This window comes from Canis aureus, chromosome 15, assembly GCF_053574225.1.
Source record: "Canis aureus isolate CA01 chromosome 15, VMU_Caureus_v.1.0, whole genome shotgun sequence".
In the NCBI taxonomy this organism is placed as follows: Eukaryota; Metazoa; Chordata; class Mammalia; order Carnivora; family Canidae; genus Canis; species Canis aureus.
Genome location: NC_135625.1, coordinates 27,158,581 through 27,184,746, shown reverse-complemented (window position 1 = coordinate 27,184,746; position 26,166 = coordinate 27,158,581). Strand labels below are relative to the sequence as shown.

General features: G+C 37.3%; 1 long non-coding RNA gene across 6 annotated transcripts in view; it reads right to left on the bottom strand.

Annotated features, from left to right (window-relative positions):
• The window catches only part of LOC144284421 (uncharacterized), a 364,283-nt gene that overhangs the window by 47,570 nt on the left and 290,547 nt on the right, over positions 1-26,166 (bottom strand). For all 6 annotated transcript variants that reach the window (XR_013352774.1, XR_013352775.1, XR_013352769.1 and 3 more), the window contains one exon: positions 20,061-20,161. This is a non-coding gene — a long non-coding RNA (uncharacterized LOC144284421). The remainder of the gene's footprint in view (positions 1-20,060; positions 20,162-26,166) is intronic.

Here is a 26,166-nt window from a genome sequence, read left to right as displayed (position 1 = left end):
AAATCTAGAGTCAGACGCTTAACTGACTGAACCACCCAGGTGCCCCCTCTGTGATAATTATTTTAGAAAGTTGGGATTTGGGGATCCCTGGGTGGCTCAGCAGTTTAGCACCTGCCTTTGGCTCAGGGCGTGATGCTGGAGTCCCTGGATCGAATCCTGCATCGGGGTCCCTGCATGGGGTCTGCTTCTCCCTCTGCCTGTGTCTCTGCCTCTCTCTCTCTCTCTCTGTGTGTGTCTCCCATGAATAAATAAATAAAATCTTTAAAAAAAAGTTAGAATTTAATTACTAGACATGCAAATCGAAAACAAGAATGAGAATTGGTTCCAGTCAAGACCCACTGATATAGACACAAAGCTAGAGGCAACAGTCAATGCAATCCACCTGCTGGCTATGGCCAGGTTCCACTTAGGCCCCACTAAGCAGGTAGGTCTCTTTAGTTGCTTTTAGTTTCTGATGGTCTTGTCAAAAACATAAAGGCTATTAGTCACTTTTCAAGTTTCTGAAGATGATTGTAGGCTGCATCTTTACTGTGTCTTTTTAAAATTTTGCATATCTCCACAACCACTCATCTTGTACAGAAAGTGGCCAAAGACAAGATAAGAAAAAAATATAAAAAATATGATTAGTTATTCTAACAATGTTCATGAGGCATTATTGACATATAATAAGTTAGAAAAGTCTAAACTATAAAATGTGGTATGTTCGACCTGTACACAGCATGAAACTATCATCACAATGAGGATAAAGAATATATCCATCATCTTTCAGAATGTCCTCATGCCTCTTGGCAATCCCTCCCTTCTGCCCTTTTCCATACTCTCTCTCTGGTTACCAGGCAACAGTGATCTGCTCTCTGTCACTAAATTTGACTAACATTTTCTAGAATTTTATAAAAATGAAGTTATATACTATATGCTCTTATTTTAAGGCTTCTTTTACTCAGCATAATTATTTTGAATTTCATTCATGTTTAAGAATATCATAGCTTTTCTTGGCTCTTGACTTACTGATACAAATTTTAGAAATACATGCTACCAAAAATGTCTATTAGTACTTTAATTAGAATCTTATTAAATCTAAGGATCTCTTTGTGAATTAAAGATGCTATGCTTTTCTACCCATAACTATTGTATGTTTCTCCATTTATTTAGAATTAATATTAAATAAGTATTTAGTAACTTTAACTCAAGGTTTCATTTTATCTATAGCTGATTATGTATATCTCATTAGATTCATTCCTAACATGTCAGAGTTTTTTCTACCATAAATAAAATCATTAGTGCAGCATTTATAATTATATGCTCTGTGTATAAAAATGAAATTAATTTTCATATTCTGAATTTATATTCAGCAATCTCTTGTTGATTCTATCTCTTTGGGTTTCCTTCCTCCCTTCCTTCCTTCCTTCCTTCCTTCCTTCCTTCCTTCCTTCCTTCCTTCCTTCCTTCCTTCCTTTCTAGATTTATTTATTTTAGAGAGAAAGAGAGCACAAGCTGGAGGGCAGAGGGAGAGAACCCTAAGCAGACTTTGTGCTGAGTGCAGAGCTCAACAGGGGACTCAATCTCATGACTTTGAGATCAGATTCTGAGATGATGATATCAAGAGTTTGATGCTCAACCAACTGCAACACGCAGGCGCCCCTCTCTTTGGATTTTCTACACAAGAGAACTTATTACTTGTGGATAATGACAATTTTGTTACCTTTAAAATAATTTAGAATATATACATTATTCCTGTTTTGGGGGCCATCAATGTCTACAAGTACAGTATTGAATATAAGTATTTGTAGGAGGCATCCTTATTTGTTCTTGATATTAAGGGGAATGCTTTTAACATTTAACAATTATATTTTCTCTGAGTCTTTGGTAGATATTTTGATAAAATGAAGGAGATTCAACTCTGCATCTAGTTTGCTAACAGTCTTTATCATAAATGCTTTTTTTTAAAAGATTTTATTTATTTATTCATCAGAGAGAGAGAGAGAAAGAGAGAGAGGCAGAGACACAGGCAGAGGGAGAAACAGGCTCCATGCTGGGAGACTGACGTGGGACTCAATCCTGGGTCTCCAGGATACACCCTGGGCTGAAGGGCGGTGCTAAATCGCTGAGCCACCAGGGCTGCCCTCATAAATGCTTTGAATGGTATCAGATGCTGTTAGTTTGGGTCTACTGAGAAAATAATATGATTTATCAGTTTAATTTTTAATTTGATTAACTAGTTTGATTAATTTTTTCTTGGCAAACAAACTTGCAATCCTAGGGTAAGTCAAACATTTTTCTTAATAATTTATTTTATTTGTCATAAGGTTGCTGAATTAGTTTGCTAATATTTGGGGGGTGGCAAAGTTTTTTTAGATGTGACAACAAAAGTGTGATTCATAAAATAACAAATTATTAAAGTGGACTTCATCAAAATTAGAAACATTTGCTTTTTGAAAGACACTGTTAGGAAAATATAAAGATAAGTTGCCATCTAGGAAAAGTACGCATAAGATGACTAATAGTAGCATTGTTCTTCATGGCAAAAACTAACAACAATAACAAAATTCCAAATATATATCTATAGTAGAATGAATAACTAAATTAGGTCTACTGACTTAATGGCTTACTAAAGGAAGAGAAGATGAATACGCAAGAGCTTATTAGCATAAACAAATTTCAGGAATATGTTGAGCAATAAAATGTTGATTCTAATGAATACATAGATGAACATAATTAGATTCCATTTATGAAAATTCAAAAACTGAAAAAAACTATTAATTTTATTTTGGAAGATACCAGGAAAAGCTTGAGCCTGGGATCTCGGATAACATAAAAGAACTTTTTAAAAATTGAAGTATAAAAAATAAAAATGGAAGTATAACTGATATGCAATATTCTATTAGTTTCAGGTATACATTATAGTGATTCAATATCTTTATAATTATGAAATGATTTCTATGATAATGGTAGTTACCATCTGTCACCATAGAGTCATTACAATATTATTGACTATATTTCCTATGCTGTACATTACATTCTCATGACTTCTTTATTTTATAACTGGAAGATTATACCTCTTAATCCCTCACCTATCTTACCTACTCTCTAACCCCTCTCTTTGGTAACCAACAGTTTTTTTCCTATATCTATGATTCTGTTTTAGTTTTATTTTGTATGTTGTTGTTTTGTTTTAAATTCTACATATAAGATTCTACATATTTGTTTTTCTCTGTTTGACTTATGCCACTTAGCATAATACCCTCTACATCCATGTTCCTACAAAGGGCAAAATCTCATTCTTATTTGTTACTGAATAACACTACATTCCACACATTCACACATGCAGTATATATAATTATATCTTTACCTATTCATCTATTGATGGACACTTATGTACTTCCATATAAATAATGCTGCAATAAATACAGGGGTACATATATTTCTTCAAATTGGTGTTTTATTTTCTTCAGATAAGTATCCAGAATTACTAGATCATATGGTATTACTATTTTTAATTTTTTGAAGAAACTTCATGTTGTTTTCCACAATGTTTGCACTAATTTACATTGCCATTAAGAATGCAAAAGGGTTCTCTTTTCTCCATATTTCCACCAGCACTTCTTATTTTTCATCTTTTTGATACTAGCCATTCTGACAGGTATCTCATTGTGGGTTTGATTTGCCTTTCCTTGATGATGAGTGATGTCGAGCATCTTTTTGTGTCTGTTGGCCACTGTACATCTTCTTTGGAAAAAATTCGATTCCTCTTCTCATTTTCTAATCAGATTGTTCTTTGGGGCTTTTTTTTTAGTACATACATTTATGTAAGTTCTTTATATATTTTTGAATATTAACCCTTTATTAGATGGATGATTTGTAGATATCTTCTTCCATTCAGTACATTGCCTTTTTGTTTTCTTTTTTTTTAATTTATTTTTTATTGGTGTTCAATTTACTAACATACAGAATAACCCCCAGTGCCCGTCACCCATTCACTCCCACCCCCCGCCCTCCTCCCCTTCTACCACCCCTAGTTCGTTTCCCAGAGTTAGCAGTCTTTACGTTCTGTCTCCCTTTCTGATATTTCCCACACATTTCTTCTCCCTTCCCTTATATTCCCTTTCACTATTATTTATATTCCCCAAATGAATGAGAACATATAATGTTTGTCCTTCTCCGACTGACTTACTTCACTCAGCATAATACCCTCCAGTTCCATCCACGTTGAAGCAAATGGTGGGTATTTGTCATTTCTAATAGCCGAGTAATATTCCATTGTATACATAAACCACATCTTCTTTATCCACTCATCTTTCGATGGACACCGAGGCTCCTTCCACAGTTTGGCTATCGTGGCCATTGCTGCTATAAACATCGGGGTGCAGGTGTCCCGGCGTTTCACTGCATCTGTATCTTTGGGGTAAATCCCCAACAGTGCAATTGCTGGGTCGTAGGGCAGGTATATTTTTAACTCTTTGAGGAACCTCCACACAGTTTTCCAGAGTGGCTGCACCAGTTCACATTCCCACCAACAGTGTAAGAGGGTTCCCTTTTCTCCGCATCCCCTCCAACATTTGTTGTTTCCTGCCTTGTTAATTTGCCCCATTGTCACGGGTGTGAAGTGGTATCTCATTGTGGTTTTGATTTGTATTTCCCGGATGGCAAGTGATGCAGAGCATTTTCTCATGTGCATGTTGGCCATGTCTATGTCTTCCTCTGTGAGATTTCTCTTCATGTCTTTTGCCCATTTCATGATTGGATTGTTTGTTTCTTTGGTGTTGAGTTTAATAAGTTCTTTATAGATCTTGGAAACTAGCCCTTTATCTGATACGTCATTTGCAAATATCTTCTCCCATTCTGTAGGTTGTCTTTTAGTTTTGTTGACTGTATCCTTTGCTGTGCAAAAGCTTCTTATCTTGATGAAGTCCCAATAGTTCATTTTTGTTTTTGTTTCTTTTGCCTTCGTGTACGTATCTTGCAAGAAGTTACTATGGCCGAGTTCAAAAAGGGTGTTGCCTGTGTTCTTCTCTAGGATTTTGATGGAATCTTGTCTCACATTTAGATCTTTCATCCATTTTGAGTTTATCTTTGTGTATGGTGAAAGAGAGTGGTCTAGTTTCATTCTTCTGCATGTGGATGTCCAATTTTCCCAGCACCATTTATTGAAGAGACTGTCTTTCTTCCAATGGATAGTCTTTCCTCCTTTATCGAATATTAGTTGACCATAAAGTTCAGGGTCCACTTCTGGGTTCTCTATTCTGTTCCACTGATCTATGTGTCTTTTTTTGTGCCAGTACCACACTGTCTTGATGACCACAGCTTTGTAGTACAACCTGAAATCTGGCATTGTGATGCCCCCAGATATGGTTTTCTCTTTTAAAATTCCCCTGGCTGTTCGGGGTCTTTTCTGATTCCACACAAATCTTAAAATAATTTATTCTAACTCTCTGAAGAAAGTCCATGGAATTTTGATAGGGATTGCATTAAACGTGTATATTGCCCTGGGTAACATTGACATTTTCACAATATAAATTCTGCCAATCCATGAGCATGGAATATTTTCCCATCTCTTTGTGTCTTCCTCAATTTCTTTCAGAAGTGTTCTATAGTTTTGAGGGTATAGATCCTTTACATCTTTGGTTAGGTTTATTCCTAGGTATCTTATGCTTTTGGGTGCAATTGTAAGTGGGATTGACTCCTTAATTTCTCTTTCTTCAGTCTCATTGTTAGTGTATAGAAATGCCACTGATTTCTGGGCATTGATTTTGTATCCTGCCACGCTACCGAATTGCTGTATGAGTTCTAGCAATCTTGGGGTGGAGACTTTTGGGTTTTCTATGTAGAGTATCATGTCATCGGCGAAGAGGGAGAGTTTGACTTCTTCTTTGCCAATTTGAATGCCTTTAATGTCTTTGTGTTGTCTGATTGCTGAGGCTAGGACTTCTAGTACTATGTTGAATAGCAGTGGTGAGAGTGGACATCCCTGTCTTGTTCCTGATCTTAGGGGAAAGGCTCCCAGTGCTTACCCATTGAGAATGATATTTGCTGTGGACTTTTCATAGATGGCTTTTAAGATGTCGAGGAATGTTCCCTCTATCCCTACACTCTGAAGAGTTTTGATCAGAAATGGATGCTGTATTTTGTCAAATGCTTTCTCTGCATCCAATGAGAGGATTATATGGTTCTTGGTTTTTCTCTTGCTGATATGATGAATCACATTGATTGTTTTACGGGTGTTGAACCAGCCTTGTGTCCCAGGGATAAATCCTACTTGGTCATGGTGAATAATTTTCTTAATGTACTTTTGGATCCTATTGGCCAGTATCTTGTTGAGAATTTTTGCATCCATGTTCATCAGGGATATTGGTCTGTAATTCTCCTTTTTGGTGGGGTCTTTGTCTGGTTTTAGAATTAAGGTGATGCTGGCCTCATAGAATGAATTTGGAAGTACTCCATCTCTTTCTATCTTTCCGAACAGCTTTAGGAGAATAGGTATGGTTTCTTCTTTAAACGTTTGATAAAATTCCCCTGGGAAGCCATCTGGCCCTGGACTCTTGTGTCTTGGGAGGTTTTTGATGACTGCTTCAATTTCCTCCCTGGTTATTGGCCTGTTCAGGTTTTCTATTTCTTCCTGTTCCAGTTTTGGTAGTTTGTGGCTTTCCAGGAATGCGTCCATTTCTCCTAGATTGCCTAATTTATTGGCGTATAGCTGTTCATAATATGTTTTTAAAATCGTTTGTATTTCCTTGGGTGTTGGTAGTGATCTCTCCTTTCGCATTCATGATTTTATTAATTTGAGTCTTCTCTCTCTTCTTTTTAATAAGGCTGGCTAATGGTTTATCTATCTTATTAATTCTTTCAAAGAACCAACTCCTGGTTCTGTTGATCTGTTCCACAGTTCTTCTGGTCTCGATTTCGTTGAGTTCTGCTTGAATCTTTATTAACTCCCTTCTTCTCTTGGGTGTAGGATCTATTTGCTGTTTTTTCTCTAGCTCCTTTATGTGTAAGGTTAGCTTTTGTATTTGAGTTCTTTCCAGTTTTTGAATGGATGCTTGTATTGCGATGTATTTCCCCCTCAGGACTGCTTTTGCTGCATCCCAAAGATTTTGAACGGTTGTATCTTCATTCTCATTAGTTTCCATGAATCTTTTTAATTCTTCCTTAATTTCCTGGTTGACCCTTTCATCTTTTAGCAGGATGGTCCTTAACATCCACGTGTTTGAGGTCCTTCCAAACTTCTTGTTGTGATTTAGTTCTAATTTCAAGGCATTATGGTCTGAGAATATGCAGGGGACAATCCCAATCTTTTGGTATCGGTTCAGACCCGATTTGTGACCCAATATGTGGTCTCTTCTGGAGAAAGTTCCATGTGCACTTGAGAAGAATGTGTATTCAGTTGAGTTTGGATGTAAAGTTCTGTAGATATCTGTGAAATCCATCTGGTCCAGTGTATCATTTAAAGCTCTCGTTTCTTTGGAGATGTTGTGCTTAGAAGACCTATCGAGTATAGAAAGAGCTAGATTGAAGTCACCAAGTATAAGTGTATTATTATCTAAGTATTTCTTCACTTTGGTTAATAATTGATTTATATATTTGGCAGCTCCCACATTCGGGGCATATATATTGAGGATTGTTAAGTCCTCTTGTTGAATAGATCCTTTAAGTATGATATAGTGTCCCTCTTCATCTCTCACAAAGTCTTTGGGGTAAATTTTAGTTTATCTGATATAAGGATGGCTACCCCTGCTTTCTTTTGAGGACCATTCGAATGGTAAATGGTTCTCCAACCTTTTATTTTCAGGCTGTAGGTGTCCTTCTGTCTAAAATGAGTCTCTTGTAGACAGCAAATAGATGGCTCCTGCTTTTTTATCCAGTCTGAAACCCTGCGCCTTTTGATGGGGTCATTAAGCCCGTTCACATTCAGAGTTACTATTGAGAGATATGAGTTTAGTGTCCTCATGATATCTATTCAGTCCTTGTTTTTGTGGAATGTTCCACTGAACTTCTTCTTAAAGGGGAATTTAAGAGTCCCCCTTAAAATGTCTTGCAGAGCTGGTTTGGAGGTCACATATTCTTTTAGTTGCTGTCTGTCTTGGAAGCTCTTTATCTCTCCTTCCATTTTGAATGAGAGCCTTGCTGCATAAAGTATTCTTGGTTGCATGTTCTTCTCCTTTAGGACCCTGAATATATCCTGCCAGCCCTTTCTGGCCTGCCAGGTCTCTGTGGAGAGGTCTGCTGTTACCTTAATACTCCTCCCCACAAAAGTCAGGGATTTCTTGTCTCTTGCTGCTTTAAGGATCTTCTCTTTATCTTTGGAATTTGCAAGCTTCACTATTAAATGTCGAGGTGTTGAACGGTTTTTATTGATTTTAGGGGGGGATATCTCTATTTCCTGGATCTGAATGCCTGTTTCCATTCCCCGATTAGGAAAGTTTTCAGCTAGAATTTGTTCAAATACATATTCTGGCCCTCTGGCCCTTTTGGCACCCTCGGGAACACCAATTAAACGTAGGTTTTTCTTCCTCAGGCTGTCGTTTATTTCCCTTAATCTATCTTCATGGTCTTTTAATTGTTTGTCTCTTTTTTCCTCAGTTTCCCTGTTTGCTATCAACTTGTTTTCTATGTCACTCACTCGTTCTTCCAACTTGTTAACCCTCGTCGTTAGGACTTCTAGTTTGGATTGCATCTCATTCAATTGATTTTTAATTTCTGCCTGATTAGCTCTAAATTCTGCAGTCATGAAGTCTCTTGAGTCCTTTAGGCTTTTTTCTAGAGCCACCAGTAGCTGTATAATAGTGCTTCTGAATTGGCTTTCTGACATTGAATTGTAATCCAGATTTTGTAACTCTGTGGGAGAGAGGACTGTTTCTGATTCTTTCTTTTGAGGTGAGGTTTTCCTTCTAGTCATTTTGCTCAGTGCAGAGTGGCCAAAAACAAGTTGTATTGGGAAAAGGAGAAAAAGAGAGCAGAGAAAGAAGGAAAGAAAAGAGAAAAAGAAAAAAATAAAAAAGGAAGAAAAAAAAGGAAGAAAAAGAGAAAGAAAAAGAAAGAAAGGGGAAAAAAACGGTGGGGGAAGGAAACAAATCAAAAAGCAAAACGAAACGAAACAAAACAAAACAAAACAAAACAAAAAACCACGGGGGAGTATCTTCTGATTCTGTGTACTTTAAGTCCCTTGGCTTCTCCTGGAAGTTGTCCGTCTAGCTGGTGTTCTGGGGGAGGGGCCTGTTGTGCTGATTTTCAGGTGTTAGCAGTTGGGGGAGCTGCTGTGCTCCTGCCTGGTGCAGGGCTCAGTGGGGGTTGTTTACCCCGTGAGGCCGCAGGAGGAACAGCCCCAGTGGCGGGGCAGCTCTGGAAACCTGGATTCAGCTCCGGCAGGAACTCCGTCTGCAGGGCCTGGAGGCTCCGGGGCGGGGCCGCTGATCTGCTCAGCTGGGGCAGGAGCGTCCTCGCTGTCCTGGGCTCTCCCGGCCTCTGCCTGTCCCGGGGGAGGCCGGATCCTGGGCTGTGTCCCGGCGCCCTGGGCTCTGGGGCCTGCGATGGTGGATTCGCGCTCCCGCCCCGCAGCCCCCTCCGCAGAGCCTCTGCCCGAGCACCCCCGAGCTGCTCCCGCCCCGCAGCCCCCTCCGCGCAGCCTCTTCCTCCGCCCGAGCCCCCCGAGCTGCTCCCGCCCCGAAGCCCCCTCCGCGGAGCCGCCCCCGAGCCCCCCGAGCTGCTCCGTGTCCCGCCGGGTCCCGCCGTGCGCGCTGCAGCCCTTAGGGAGCTCGGCGCACTCTCCTGGGCGCGCAGTTGCTGTTACTGTCCCCGGGAGCCCGAGGGCATCCCCGCCCTCCTGGGTCTTGCTCCAACTCCCCGCGAGCCCCTTTCCGCCCGGGAAGGTCGGTGCAGCTCCTGCTCCTCCGGGACGGGGCTCTCCTGTCCTGGGGACCCTCGCCCCGGCCTCAGCCCGGCTCCTCGCGGGGCCCCTCCCCCTTGGAGGCCTTTTGTGTCTTTATTTTTTTTTTCCCCCCGTCTTCCTACCTTGATAGAAGCGCGAACTCTTCTCACTGTAGCATTCCAGCTGGTCTCTCTTTAAATCTCAGGCCCAATTCATAGATTTTCAGGAAAATTTGAAGGTTTTCTAGGTAATTTGGTGGGGACAGGTGATTTGGAGACCCTGCTCTTCCGCCATCTTGCCCCTCCCCTCGCCTTTTTGTTTTCTTGATGGTTTTTGGTTTTGTTTTTGCTGTTCATTTTAGCTTTTGTTAACCTTGCCTGAGGAGACTGGTCCAAACAAATGTGACTAAGACCAATGTCAAAGAGCTCATTGCCCAAGTTTTCTTCTAGGAATTTTATGGTTCAGGTCTTATATTTAAGCCTTTAATCCATTTAAGCGTATTTTTGCTGGTGATACACTTTTTTAAAATTACTAGATTGTTTTATTTAGAACAATTTTTAGGTTTACAGAATATTGAGCTGAGAGTACAGAGAGTTCCCATTAAGCCACTCACTATGCTCCTGTCTCCCAGTTACTCTTATTATTTGCATCTTGTATGAATGTGGTATATTTGTTATAATTGGTTAGCCAATACTGATACAATAACTGAAGTCCTCATAGTTTACATTAGGGTTCATTCTTTGTTTCATAGTTCTGAGTTTTGACAATGTACAGTGACATATATCCATTATTACAGTGTCATACAGTATAGTTTTACTGCCCTAATAATCCTCTCTCTTTTCATCTATTTATTTCTCCTTGTTCCTCCTGGTAACCATTGATCTTTTTACTCTTTCTATATTTGCCTTTTCCAGGATGTTCTATGGTTAGAATCATACTTCATGTAGTCTGTTCAGATTGACTTCTTTCACTTAGCAGTATGTATTTATAGTTCCTGCATGTCTTTTTTGTATCTTAATAGCTCACTTGTTTTTATCATTGAATAATATTCCACTGTATAAATGTACCATAGTTGTTTATACATCCAACTTAAAGGACATCTTAGTTGTTTCCAAGTTTTGATGATTATAAATAATCTATTTTTTAAAAGATTTATTTGAGAGAGAGAGAGAGAGAGAGAGCAGGAGTGGAGGGGAGGAGCAGAGGCGGAGGAAGAAGCAGACTCCTCACTGAGCGGGGAGCCTGATGCAGGGCTTGATCCCAGGACCCTGGGGCATGACCTGAGCCAAAGGCAGACGTTTCACTGACTGAGCCTTCCATGTGCCCCAATCTACTTTTTTATTTTTTTATTTTTTATTTATTTATTTTTTTATTTATTTATGATAGTCACAGAGAGAGAGAGAGAGGCAGAGACACAGGCAGAGAGAGAAGCAGGCTCCATGCACCGGGAGCCCGATGTGGGATTCGATCCCGGGTCTCCAGGATCGCGCCCTGGGCCAAAGGCAGGCGCCAAACCGCTGCGCCACCCAGGGAATCCCCAATCTACTTTTTTAAGTGTGTGTAGAACATATAAATAATTTATTATTATTAAACTCTCTTCATTATACAGATTATTCCATATTTATTAATACTTTCATAGTTAACATAACAAAAATAATTATTCAATTAACATTACATATCTTTATGTATATATTCATGCCTATAGGTGTGTGTATATATATTAAGCAATTGTTAAAACAAAATATATATCTACATGTATCCCTATATGTATATATGTATATGTCTGTATGTGTATGTACCCTTATTGACACGTAATTTTTCTCATGACATACTGCTAGTGGAAAAAAAGTTCTTCAACAAATATTCTTCCCATAAAGGACCATTGAGAGAATCAATGTGTTAGCAGGAATTTTGTTTCTAATTTCATATTGAAGCTATGGAAGGAATAAACTATGAATTAACTCGAAATATATTTAAAATAGCAGATCCTATTATTAACCTAAGAAAAATCAGTTGATGTTAAAAAACAAGGACTTTGCAATAGGCTATAATTATAAGGTAAACTGGGTAGGCTCAAAGTTCACATATTAAATCCCAATCCCCAGTAACTCAAAATGTGAGTTACTCATCTCATTGGAGATACAGTCCTCACAGAAATCTTCAAGTTAAATGCTAGAGTGGGCTGGTTTCCTTAGTAGAAGGAAAATTTGAAGACAGAAATGCATAAAGAGAAGATATAAGGCAGAAAACAGCCATCTAAAAGCCACGGAAAGGAGTCTGGGGCAGATCCTTTCCTTGCAGAAGGACTCAATCCTACCAATCCCTTGATTTTGGACTTTTAGCCTCCAGGGTTGTGAGACCACAACTCTTACGTGTTAAAGCTGTCCAGTTTGTGGTTCCTTGTTGCTGCAGCCCTAACTCCTGAACAGAGCCAATACAGAAATTTACCTGGAAGTTTTAAATGATATCTGGTTTTAAAAAAAACCCTTTCATCAGTTCTCATACATGAATGGTTTTCAAAAATGAAGCTGCCAAATATTTTGGTAGTTTTGAGTAGTTATTTTACTTTTTATGTATTTTTTGAGATGTATAGGTCAGTATTCAAAAAGAAAATCCAGAAACATGATTAGATAGGACCATCCATGACTAATTACTTGGAAGTACCTACTCAAACTATTTTGAGAAAAAAGCAACACAGCATTCCATAAGTTACAGATTACAAACATAAAGAAAAAAAGTACATAGCCAGGGGCAGCTAAATTCAAAATGTAACATCCTCCTGAGAAAACCAGTTAAAACTATTTTCGCTTTTACAATCTTAGCACATTATGTGTCTTTGAGTATTTCTGCCACCTTCCCTCAGGATATATCTTCTTAATAAACCATAACAGATAACATTAAATGTATACTAGAGATCTTCAGTCAGCTGCTTTACATTTTGAAAGTTAGGTAATGATATTTCAAATGTACATTGAGTTGCACCCTTAATTTAAAAAAAAAAAAAAAAAATATATATATATATATATATATATATATATATATATATATATATATCTCCAAGTAGTACTAAACAAGCATTTAACCTTCAAGACAAATACATCAAAACAAAGGAATTACAAGGAAAAAAAGAACCCCATATTCAAGATAACTTAAATTAGAAAGTAAGGCTGAAATCACTTAACGATATAACATGCCATTTCCTGACGTTTTGGCAGTAGAATCATAACATATTTTTGTAAAATGCATCCTTAATCTCATTTCAATGTGAAGATTTCAACTCAACTTCTATTTATTAAGCAAGTTCAATACTAGATTTCATACCTCCATGGCCACACGTTACCTTGTCTAGAATTAAAAATAAATAAGGTGTTGGGGCTCCTGGCTCAGTGGTTGAGCACCTGCCTTTGGCCAAGTTGTGATCCCAGGGTCCTGGAATCGAGTTCCAAATCAGGCTCCCCGCAGGGAGTCTGCTTCTCCCTTCGCCTATGTCTCTACCTCTCTCTCTGTGTCTCTCATGAATAAATAAATACAATCTTAAAAAAAAAAGAAATAAGGAAGATGTAGAAGAAACTACAAGGCATTCACATAAAATTACTTAGAAATAAGTGAGATACTGTCATATATGCATAATTGCTATGCAGAACACAGGACTTGTTACTGAGTGCCCTAGGTGCCATGGAGAATGACTTGCAGTGTGTGGATCAGAAAATAAGTCTCTGAGGAGGTGACTCTATGGTAGGGACCTGGGGTTCTGTGACAGTTTGGGACAAGAGTCTGCAGGCTGAGGAACCTCATATACAAAGGCCCTGAGGTAGGCTTGTTGTATTAAAGAGTGAAAAGAACAGAGTGTCCTGTAGAGTGGTGAATGAATAAATGGTAACAAACCAAGCACAGAGCAAAAAAGGACCCTAGATCAGGAAGGATCTAGAAAGTGTTGGCCAAGAGCCTGGATTAGCACATTAGGATGCCATTGGGGGACTTAAATATAGCAATGGTATTTCCTGATTTATGTTTCTAAAATCCCGTCTTGGCTGCTCTGAGAAGAATGGATTGCAAGAGGGAAAAATGTAATGATAGAGATCAGCTGGAAAGCTGAATATTCAGTGCTGTTCTCTCCGTGGTTAGCACATACTAGGTGCTCAGCATTTTGTTAAATGAAGAAATGAATGAATTCCTGGGTTGCAATGGATAAGCGTAAAAAGTCTGTGGAACTGTATGTTTAAAAATTGACAGTGTTTAAAGGCACATTAATCTTATATCTCTCTTTGGGTTGCATGAGTAATGAACATTTCTGGAGATGTGGAATTGTGATTTGAGCACTGCCGGTTAACATTCATACTGGTAAAACTTACAAAAGAAAACAGAAAAAAGAGGAAGAAGATGACCCAAATACACCATTAACTTACAAGGCCTATGAATCAGAGATAGCAGCATGTGAATTTTTAATTGACTGTTGCACTTCTCCGAAATTATACATCTGCTATGTATGTGTCCCTGAGGATAATACAACTTTTCTGTTAATGATGATTAAAATAGAAAACATATTTTACCTCATTAAAATTCATTTAGCAAATAATCATTTAGTCCCCAATTTTTCCAGGGACTGTGAAAAGATGAATAAAGCCCATTCCTTGCAGTGTCTAGCTGAGGGCAGTGCCACTGTCAGGCCCAGGCATGAGGGGCTCCCACCTATACCTTTCAGTTTAGAGGGAGGGAAACCTTGCCATCCCCACCCTTCTGTTCTGATTCAGGCAGATCTGGTCCAGGCCCACCCACCTTTCACCAGCTGTGCCCCAGCAGATCTTGGGGGCTCTGAGGTTCACAGGCTGTTGGGCCGGAGCAAGGCAAGGGGTGAGAGACCTCAGTCCTTTTAGCTTTAGCCTAGGAGGGACAAGAGTGATGCTGGCTGAGTGGGCTGCAGAGCCCTGGGATAAAACGCATGCTGGACTTTGGAGATAATTTAGAACTTTGAATATTTCAGACATAAGTATGTGGGCCTTTCTTTGCAGCCACAAGTGTTAAGTGAGTCCACGAGCTGATGGTAAAAAGAACCATAATAAAGTAGGATAGGTAAAACCACATAATGGAAACCATGTAGGGCACGGAATTAGTGGAAACTGATAATGGTGAATCATGGCTCCCTCTTCTGATAGTTCTGTTCAACTTTTTGAATACTCATTGTCTGAATCTCAACGGCTCTAACACTAGGGTGGCAGAAACAGTGTCTACTCCACACAGCGTGGTCCTGGTGATTGATGCTGTTACAAAGCTGATGCCATCAATCCAGACATAGCGCTCAAGGAAAGCTAGTGCTACCTCCCTGAATTTTGGTGCTGTGGAAAATGGCAGGGAGCGATAGTCATTCTTCCCTGGGGCTCACAGTCATAGAAGGCTTCAAAGAAAGGAGGACATTTACATTGGTCTTAAAATTAAAGCATCAGAAAAGAAATAAAAAGCAAAAGTGTGAAGTACGCAAGGTGCATGTGACTGAACTTGTTGATTGGGGATAGCAGCTGAAGTTAAAGGGTAGAATGACTGGTCTGTGAAATGATATTTTATTATATGCAACAAAGTAAGAGGTTTATCTTGGGGGTAACTGGATATTACTGATGTTTAATTTTCTTTTAGATGAGAGCAATGACCTGATTGGAAAAGAAATGTTTTAGAAAGATAACACCAACTTCAGATTGACTCCTCCAAAAATAATCATTCACAGTCAGTTAATTTCCAAATAGTAAAGCGATCCCAGAACCCAAATGAGAGTTCCGAAGATGTGCCTTCTCAGGGGGTAAATGATGGTTCCAATGGATTGAAAATGGGGATAGAACAATTATTTCCCTGCAAAATCCAGGAGTTATTTGTGGGATGTGCAAGCTGAGTGTGATATTTATAATATCCTCTTGTGCTTACAACTATGTTCACAGTTTATTTCCACATAACTTGTGTTTTAGACCCTACATCTATAAGTTTTATATTTTAGACTATAACAATAAAAATACAATATTAAAAACTCAGAAGAAAAGTTATGTTACTCTGACTGCAGTGGAGATGTAAATAGCAAAACATCTAAAATTGCCAAGAGCAAGTATGTGGCTTGGTTCCTAGAAAATTTCAATTGGATTGGATTTCTGAGACTTTTAAATACTCTAGATTTTAATGCCTACAATTCTGTTGCCTTTCATTGCTCTGGTGGAAGTAGGCTACTTCATGCTTTTCCTTTTCAGATTCCATTTTAAATAGTGAAAGCCATAGCTGCGCGGTAGTGAAGGAAAGTAAGGAAGAGAAGAAACAGAAAAGAAAGAACACTTAGCACGTCACGGTTTAACTTTTACAACCCAGTGGTTTTGAATAATTTATCGTCTGTAAAATAAGGCCCCCTTGTCTGTTTCTAAGCGCCGGATGCCAAACAGCAAATATGAATAACAAAATCCTAGTCATTTTTATCACAACTTTATTGCTCCTCTGTGGTCCTTTTCTGGGCATTTTATTGCTTTTCCACTTTTGTCCAACCTAATAAAAGAGTCTGATACTTTTTTCCTATCTAAACAATTCAGCAGCAACTGTGAGGATAATAAAGATGATTTATAGCCCATTTGGATAATTCCTTGAAGCAGGTTATGAACTGTCTCATAAGTCTCAACCTAATGTGAAATAATATAATTCATAAAATCCTAACACTGGAGTAGCACAGGGAAAGAGGTCGAGTACAAAGTATCATTTTTATATCCAGGTGGAGTGAGACCTAATTCATTCTAATCAAAATTATTCTCCATCTTTTGCAAAAGAGAATGAAAGGAAAATATTTTGTGTTGTCAAGGTTTTTAACAAATATTTTACAAAGTTTAGCCAATAAGTGGACTGATAACAGAAAAAAAAAGGAAAATTGATTATCCAGCATGGGAAATATCAATAATTTTTCTGGGAAAACATGGATAAAACAGGATAATCCCTAGCAAACCAATGTTTATTGCCACTCTGATACTCTTTTCCCAAAAATATGACCCTAGTACTTTTTTTCTCTTGTGCCCTTATTCCCTTCTGCATATTCATTTTCCTACCAAATGGCTTTGGTGGAAGGCATCTCATTGCAATTAGAATATCTTCCTAATTTTCATTCAGGTCTGTAAACCCTACACAGTCCATTCTGTTCCTACCACCCTTGCCTTGATTCTTGTCGCTAAGACTGCTCTAGCCATATGGCCTTTTACTGTTCCTTGAATTTGCCAAGCTAATTCTTACCACATTTTTTGTAGCTCTTCTCTCTGAGCTGTATTTCTCTGTCTTTGCATGGCTGTTTCCTTTTCTTCACTCAGGTCTTATCTCAAAGTAGGCATTTCTGACAACCCAGCCAGAAGAGGTCCTCTCACCCTTGGCTTCTCAGGCTCCTTTGGTCCCACTGCCTTAATGATTTTTTTTCTACCACATTGAATACTTATTGAAATTTTCCCATCAATTTACTTATTTTTTTATCTCTTCTCCTTTAAAATGAGCTTCAGGAAGGGAGAGCCATTGCCTGCATGGTTCAATGCTGCATCACAGGCATGCCTAGCCCAGACCTCCATATCATAGCAAGTTGGCAAAGAACTGTTGAATCAATGAGTAAATGGATGGATATATCCAAAGCAAGTATATTGCTTTGCACAGCAGGATCTATAAAAACTTCTACATATATTTGAACTACATAGTTGTTATGGAGAGATGAAGGTCATATTGTAGTAAAGCAAACAATTTAATTTTTAAGCCCTAAAATACTATACAGAGTCAGAAATTAGGAGGAATTTTAGGACAAGTATATTGCACAAGTTAGTATTTTCATTCATTTATATATAATATATATACTGTAAGATATATATGCAATATGTATATGTAGCAATATTTGTTTAAAGTCTACGAAATGCTATGCATATGATAAAGAGAGGGTTAAAAAGCACAGCTTTGGATCTTGTGGAGTGTATTATCTAATGGGGTGGATAGTGACAAAAACATTTACATAGATTAATGTAGAATTTTAACTACATGAAATTATGAGATTACATAATATAGGTAATTGACCTATACCTAAATTATATCTATTTTATGGATAATTGCAATTAATACATTATTAAAGACTTATTTTCCTTTAAAAATATTGAGTGGATACACATTGATGTTTGTAACATGTGTGGAGGATGTTAGCTAGAACAGTCATAAGTATGTACATACTCACTATGCAGGTTCAGAAATAGAACATTATCTTTCAAATTTTCTATATGTGCTTTTCCAGTTCCAATAACCTCTTTTCCCTTGGTGAAAACCTCATCATGAATTTTGTATTTATAACTTCATTGCTTTATTTGTAATTTTACAACCTTAAAGTTTATACTTTTTACTTTATAAATTTGTTAAATATATTTAAAGAGAAACTAGTCTGAGATTTGCTTTTTTTCCCTTATAGTATCATCCTAAGAATCATATATATTTTTTCTTCTAACTAATTCATTCATTCTCTGATGATCATTGTTTCTTTGTGTAAATTTACCCTCAATTTTTTTTTTTTTAATTACTCTTCTTTCAATGAGCATTTGCATTGTTTCCAGTTTGGGACTATTAAGAATAGGCAGTTACAAAAGTTCTTGTATATGTTTACTGGTCACATTTGTAAACATTTCCCTGGAGTGTATACCTAGAGGGGAAGTACAGGGATAGAGTATACATTCATCTCCACATTTATAAAATAATGAGAAATTGTTTACCTATGAGTTTATCATGTTTTATTTTTATTAGTAATATCCAATTTTATCCATTGTTTTAAGAACTTGTGAATGTTTGATGATGACAGATTTTTTTAAAGCCAATCTCTTCTGCTTACAGCACTATAGGATTTGAATTTGCACTTTGGCGACCTCTGCTCTTCTCAAGGATGAAGGTAAAATCTGAGGCATTGAAGCCATTGTCATTTTTTAGTCGCCATTTCATTCAATGCAGCATTTAATATCATTAATTCTTTCTGCCCTTTAAAAATTGTTTAAAATTTTTTAAAAGTAATCTCTATATCCAATATGGGACTCGAATTCACAACCCAGACATCAAAAGTTGCTTGCTCAACCAACTGAGTTGGCCAGGTGCCCCCTTTTTGTCCCTTTCGACACACTTCCTTCACAACATATTATCACCTGACTTCCCTCCTACCTTTTTGGTTATTCCTATTCATATTCACTTGCTACTTCCTTTTCATGTGTTAACCTCTCAGTTCTGTATAATCCTGGCCTCAGTTACGGACTTATTTCCTTTTCTATCTGAGCTTACTCCCTACATGACCATCTAATCTTTGTTTCAAATGTCATATACAACCTAAGAACTCCTAAACTCATACCCCAGCTCTCATTTCCCCTGAACTTCAGGCTTTCATCTCCAATAATAGTCAAATCAATGTCTTCCCATGGTTGTCTGACAGTCATCTTCAATTGAACAAACCCTGAGCTCCAGCTATTACCTAATCCTTTCCATATCTGCTCTCCTCTCGACCATCCACAAGTTATTTTATGATGACCCAGTTCTTTCCAATTCTGAGGGTAAACACCTAGCGTCCACCTTTGACTCCTTTTCCCTAAGAAGCATCATCCATTCTATCAGCAAACTCTGTTAGAGACATCTTAAAAATAGATCCAGAATTCTATCACTTCTCACCAACCCATCTAGCACTTTTTAGTCTTGGCACCATGCTTTCTCTCTTCAGTTGCTGAGACGGTCCCACCTATCTCACTCTGACTTCTGTCCCTGCCTCAGAAGAGTATTCATGATACCACAGTCCCAGGGATTCTGTTCAAATATAAGTAAGTCCTGACGTGTCACTTCTTCATTGTCTCCCTGTCACAAAGTAAAAGACAAATCCATGGTGACTCACTGGACTGCTGGCATTATGCGTGTTCTGTGCCTCAGTATCTGTCTGACCTCGCTTCTTACTCTCCCCTCCACTCGGGCACACTAGCTGCTTTTACTCAATCTCCAGGGACTGTGTATGTGAACTTTCTTCTGACTGTGATGCTCTACTTCAACATCCGCAAGGTAGCTCTATCATTTCCTTCAGATCTTGACTTAAAAGCCACATTCTCAGTGAGACATTTCTCTAGTCTCAATCATCATTTCCTAACAGTCTTCTCCAATTCTCTTTGTTTTTCTCTTTATCTCTCATCACCAGATATTACATATTTTATTCACTTACCTAGTTATTGTCTGTCTCCCATCACTGAAATATAAACTACATGTGAAAACAGGCTTTCTCCATTTTGTTCAGTTGTATATTCTCACTACCCGGACAACAGCCTGGAAGAAAAGACACCTAACTGTTATTTGTTTACTGTATTAATGAAATTAGCTCTTCTTAACTCTGCATTCTTTTTTGTCATGCTGTTTCACTGCTTTAAGTGAGACTCAGATTTCTCAAGAGTTGCATACCCTGGCACACATTCTACTTTCCCACCTCCATTTCCCTCTGCAGTTCACTCCTACTTGGCTTCCATACTCACCATTCACCTAAATGCCTCCTGTCAATGTTACACATGGCCTATAAACAGCCAATCCCTAGTCAAACATTACAGTCAAGACTATTTGTAATTTTATAATACTTCACACAATTTAACACTTCTTCCACTTTCGTTGATTCCTGCGACACTACATTCTCCAGGGTTTTGTAAAAAATTCTGGTTCTCTCTTCTTGTCTCCTTTCCAAGTTCACTCTTTATCTGATGTCTCAATTTCAAGTTTCTCAAGCCCCTATCTTTCATGATTTTCTTTGTATTCCCCCTGCGTGTGATTTACCATCCACTTCAACAGCACTAAAGTCCATTCATATGATTAAGTACACTTACATCTGCAGGTCATAAACTCCATGAAAATGAAAGAATGAAATGTACTTTGGCTTTCCTGGCTTTAAGAGCACCATAATTGTTTCTGTCTCCTCATGGTAGTTACTATTATTCTATAAGATCACCAGTCATGGGAGGAAATGCAACCTTGGTAAAAGGTACCAAACTTTCTAGGGAAAGAAGTGAAACTATATTATTCTCTCAGTTGTACCTTTTGGTCCTATGGAGAGTAATATGAAATGCTGTAGGGTGAGTTACACTATGAAAAATATCCAATGGAAATATGAATGTGTTTTAAAAGATGTCTCTGTAAGTTTAGGTCCTGGAATGCTATTTGAGACTGGAAGTTGGATGTATTCTCTCTGTATCATGGATGTTGTTTTAAAAGAGTATGAATTTATTCAAAGATGGTTCTTTACTTTCTTACTTAATACTGTTATGAAGTCTTACAAAAATACTTATTTTTCATTTCATTATTCTGAGAGGCATTTATTTCATTATTTTATTCTCATATAGATTTAACTTATATCCCATTTGTTACCATTCCTCAGAGAAATGTATCATGTCTCTTTTTATTAAACTCTTTATTTTACCAAGATGTGATGCAGTTTACAAAACTAATGTACTTAGAATTTTGGAAAATTAAGAAAAGGAAGGAGGATTCTGAAAATCTCTACAGAGATTCATAAATAACTGCTTTTCTCTTAGGTAATTTTGATGGGGCTGTCTTTTCACTTTACTGGTTGCTTTTTTTTTTTTTTTCCTGTTAGGCCACAAAAAATGAAAAAAAGAAAAAAAAGAAAAAACTCAGTATGTATATGATTAAACATGAAACCAATATGACATCATTATTAAGTCTAAATTTAATTTTCCAGGCAGCCTGGGTGGCTCAGCGGTTTAGCACCACCTTCATTCCAGGGCGTGATCTTGGAGACCCGGGATTGGGTCCTACATCAGGCTCCCTGCATGGAACCTGCTTCTCTCTCTGCCTGTGTCTCTGCCTCTCTCTCTCTCTCTCTTTCTCTCTATGTCTCTCATGAATAAATAAATAAAATCTTAAAAAAATAAATTTAATTTTCTTAAATAGGTACATGAGATTTCTAGAAATCCCTTCATCCTTGCTGCATATGTTGATGGAAGTAGGGCATTATCTAAGCAAAAGTTCAAGCATTTCTCTGTTCCAAAAATAAATACATGGCTTGTATATATTTTTTTGGTAGGTAAATGTGTTTTGTGTAACATACAAGTGATATTGTGACATTATGCTAATGTCAGCACATCTAGCTTAGACTACAATACTTTTGGAAACCTAATTCCAAGAAAAAGTGGGCCAGTGGAATAGGTCTAAACAGAAATATTGCTTTATCATGATTATTGATAACCTGTCCATAGTGTGTTGCCATGACTTACAGAGTCTCAGCTATAAGGGATATGGGTGAATGGGGCAAAGGGAAAGAGAGATCCAGGCAAGAAAAGGCATGAAGAATTTGGTCTTGCAGTAGGACTTACCTTTTTGATACAGTCACTCATTAGAATATAGTGTTCAATGGCTCACAGGGGATTAATTGATCTAAACCAATAAGGTGTGATTTTGTGGGAAGATTCTGCTATCTAACAAATGGAGATGAGGAAATCCTTCATTTGCCCTCATTCTTAGAGACATAGGAAAATCTCCAGGGACCTCACCCAAAGACAAATAAAGTAAGAAACCAACTATGAACCCAAACTTGATTTGGTAGTGGTCAGCAATAAGAAAGCTAGAGAGCAAAGATAGTCTGATCACAAATGCTGATTGCAGTGCTCCAACACAAACACTGAGCCTTGGCCAAGAGACTGAAGTGGGAACTAACCTTAGAGTCCATATTATGGGAAGGCACTTGAATCAAAGAATAAAGTGCTGCTAGTATCCTTCTTCAAATAATTTGACTTGCAGTACCCTGACTTCTAGCACAAATGAGCATAAAACTTTTCTTGAAGAGGACATTTCCAATATAGCTCCTCACTACTCACCCAGATTGAGAACAAGCAAACATGAATTCACAACTATCACTGAGAATTTGGGAGGCAAGTCACCAAGAGTGTTCACACAAACTTTCACAACAGACCAGGCCCCCAAGGGAATTTTGAGGATAAGAGAACAAACAACTGCTATGTAGAATAATTGCATAAAAGCATATGAGGTAGCAGCTAGATTAGCAAGAAAGAACAGACATATATAAAAAGAATAATAAAAAATAATAATAAAAAATAAAATAATAATAAAAAATTCCAGAAATGAAGACTGTAATTGTCAAAACTTAAAAAAAGCCTCTGTATATAGGTTAAATAGAACAGGAGACACAGCTGAACAGAGAATTATTGAACAGAAAGATTTATCTGCAGAAATTAAGCAGAATTCAGTAGGAGTGGAAGTGAAAAGGAAGTGGAAACTGCCAATAGACATTGGAAATAAGGCATCTAAAATCCACCTTATTAGAGTTTCAAAAGAAAGAGGCAATATTTAAGGGAAAGTGGTTGGGGATTTTCGAAAACCACTCAAATTTCTCTTAATCATAATTATTTGAAATAATTTTATTTCAAGTCGGAAACATAAATCTATTGAGTGAAACACATCAAAAAGGAAATTTAAAGGGTTATTCATCAACCTAAGTATGGCAATATTCTTTTATTGCAAATAATTATTTATTTAAAGTATGAAGGTTAATACATGAGTTACTTAAAAATTAAGTGATAATTGTCTTTCTCTGATTGACTTATTTCCCTTAGCATAATATGCTCTAGTTCCATCCAAGATCTCACTCATGGGGAAGAGAGGAAAAGATAAAACAAGATAAAATCAGAGAGGGAGACAAACCATAAAAGATTTCTAATCATAGGAAATAAACTGAGGGTCACTGGAGGGTAGGGTACTGGGGGTGTGGGGGGGATGGGGTAACTGGGTGATGGGCATTAAGGAGGTTATGCGATGTGATGAGCACTGAGTGTTATGTAAGACTGAGGTATTACTGACTTCTACCTCTGAAATCAATAATACATTATATGTTAATTAATCAAATTTGAATAAATTTTAAAAAAAAGAATAGAAGTACATATATACATATATAACACTGCTTTGTAATTCAATGTTGTTATGTACCTCTGGAAAAAAAATAAGTGATGATTGGTGAGGAAGGTTTGGGTGACTGTTTTATATATATATATTTTTTATTTTTTATTTATTTATTTGAGAGGAAGGGTGCACATGAGTGGATGGAGTGGTAAGGGGAAAGGGAGAAGCAGAGAATATTAATCAGACTCCACTCCCAGTGTGGAGCCTGATGCACGGTTGCACCCCATGACCTGGAGACCATGACCAGAATCAAACCAAGAGTTGGACACAACCAACTGAGCCACCCAGGCACCCCTACAATGAATGTTTTAAATGATATTTTCATATTAATCTTAAATTATTCTGTATGATTTATTATTTAACATTCCACTTTTATTATTATAAAGAAAAGGTATATATCAGAGTAAAATTGTTGGAATAGATTATTTTGTCCATGAGACAGCAGTCATCTTACTCGTTAAAAAATGCTATGTTTTATAATCTCTCTATGCTACTGTACCTTTTTCTTCCACAAAAATATCCACATTAGATTCAATGTTAGTTACCAAAATGTTTGATGCTGTCAGCAACACTGGTATTTGTGAGCAAAATTGGAAGCTTTGCTACATTCTGATATATCTTAAAGCTACTCTCCATTCCAATTCATTTACATCTGGTTCATTCTTTGTTTCCAACAAAATAAATCAGAATAATGTAAGCTCAGAATAATTTAGCCATGTGCTTTCTCAAAACAAAGATACTTTAGACTAAGTAATTTGATTTAAATCCTGCTGAAGACTTTGATGATCACATAGAGTTTTTAATAATACTTTGACTTCTATAAGGTGACAATTATTATTGCTGACGTGGCCAGTGTGTCATTCGTTTAATGAAATGTTATCAAAATTATGCACCATTCTGTAGGTGTAGTTGGGATAATGATGGTGGAAATAAGCCTGACCATAAAGATATATAGAGAGCAAATACATTCATAAGAAAAATCTGTGTCCAAATTTGAATTAATCTAAGACATTCAAAAATGTGTACTAACTGAATAAATGAACAAAAAGTAATTAATATGTTGCTTAGAGAAAATTCTGGTGACTAGTGTTCTCCTTTGGAGATCTGTGAGGTAAGTGCATCATTGCAGCTATATGTTTCAGAGTAAATCAGCAGAATAGCTAATGTTTACTATGTGCCAGGAAATATTGTAAGCATGTTAGATGTATTAACTCATTTGAATATTAAACAAGGTTGTGGAGAAAGTATTATACTATCTACATTTTAAAGAGGTGAAAACTTAGGTACAGAAAAAAGAAAACATTGGCTTCCAATAGTAATTTCATTTGTATTTCTAACAACTCACAAGATGACTTGATGTTCAGCACATAGTTTTGTTCTCCATGTTTACCAGTTTTTTTTATGACTCCAGGAAAGATACTTATGTGCACTAATTACAAATTTTCTCATCATTACTCCCTCACCTTTTATGAGTTTTTTTTTTTTTTTTTTTTTTAATGAGGGAGAAAATTGCACGAGATAATTCTGGTAATGTCCTTAGCTCAATGTCTTCGAACAAAAAGTAAATGTCCTATTATATGTCTGTGATGATGATGAAGGTGATGATGATAATTTTTGTAAAAACAAGAATAACATAGAAGTGTTTTGTAAGCTCTGAGCCATGTTCTAAAAGCTTAAAGTTCCAGGTAGATTCTCTACAAATGAACTCCTGGAATACAGCCTTTCTATTAGCAGTAAAGTCATTTTTTTATTCCTTTGAAATATAGAACTTGTGCTAATGTGTGGAGGATAGATGACAAAAGGATGCATAACCAGCTGCTGTACTGCAGGTAAAATGAAATTACTTTAGACAAGGTGGGCGAAAAGAGACCCAGAAGGCTGTAAGGCAAGACACAATGTCAGCTTCCATAAGAACCCATGTGGAATGGATGTAGAGAAGCTGGGGTGGAATAGCAGCAGAAAGAACAACACAGCGCATAGCCCATAGTCATCAGAGAGCTTCGTGGTTCACTGGGGGTGAATCTTGGAAAGGATAAAGAAAGGAGACTGTAAGTACTAATTTAATGAGAGAGCAAAATCACTCTTCATTTGTGTGCAACTGGAAATGCCTGTCATATTTTGCTGGCCTTTTAACCAGATGTGGACATACTAATAGCAATATTATCTATAGTATGCTATCTGAAAACAAAGGACGTTGGTACATATACTCATCCTTCTACCCCTATCCCATCACTTTGGACTTTTTCCAAAAAAAAAAAAATCTTAAATTCATCAATATACTCCAAGTGCCCAAGAGACAGGTGAAGCCACTACAGCTTGTATGACACTGGAAAGATACACTTCTTGATTATATG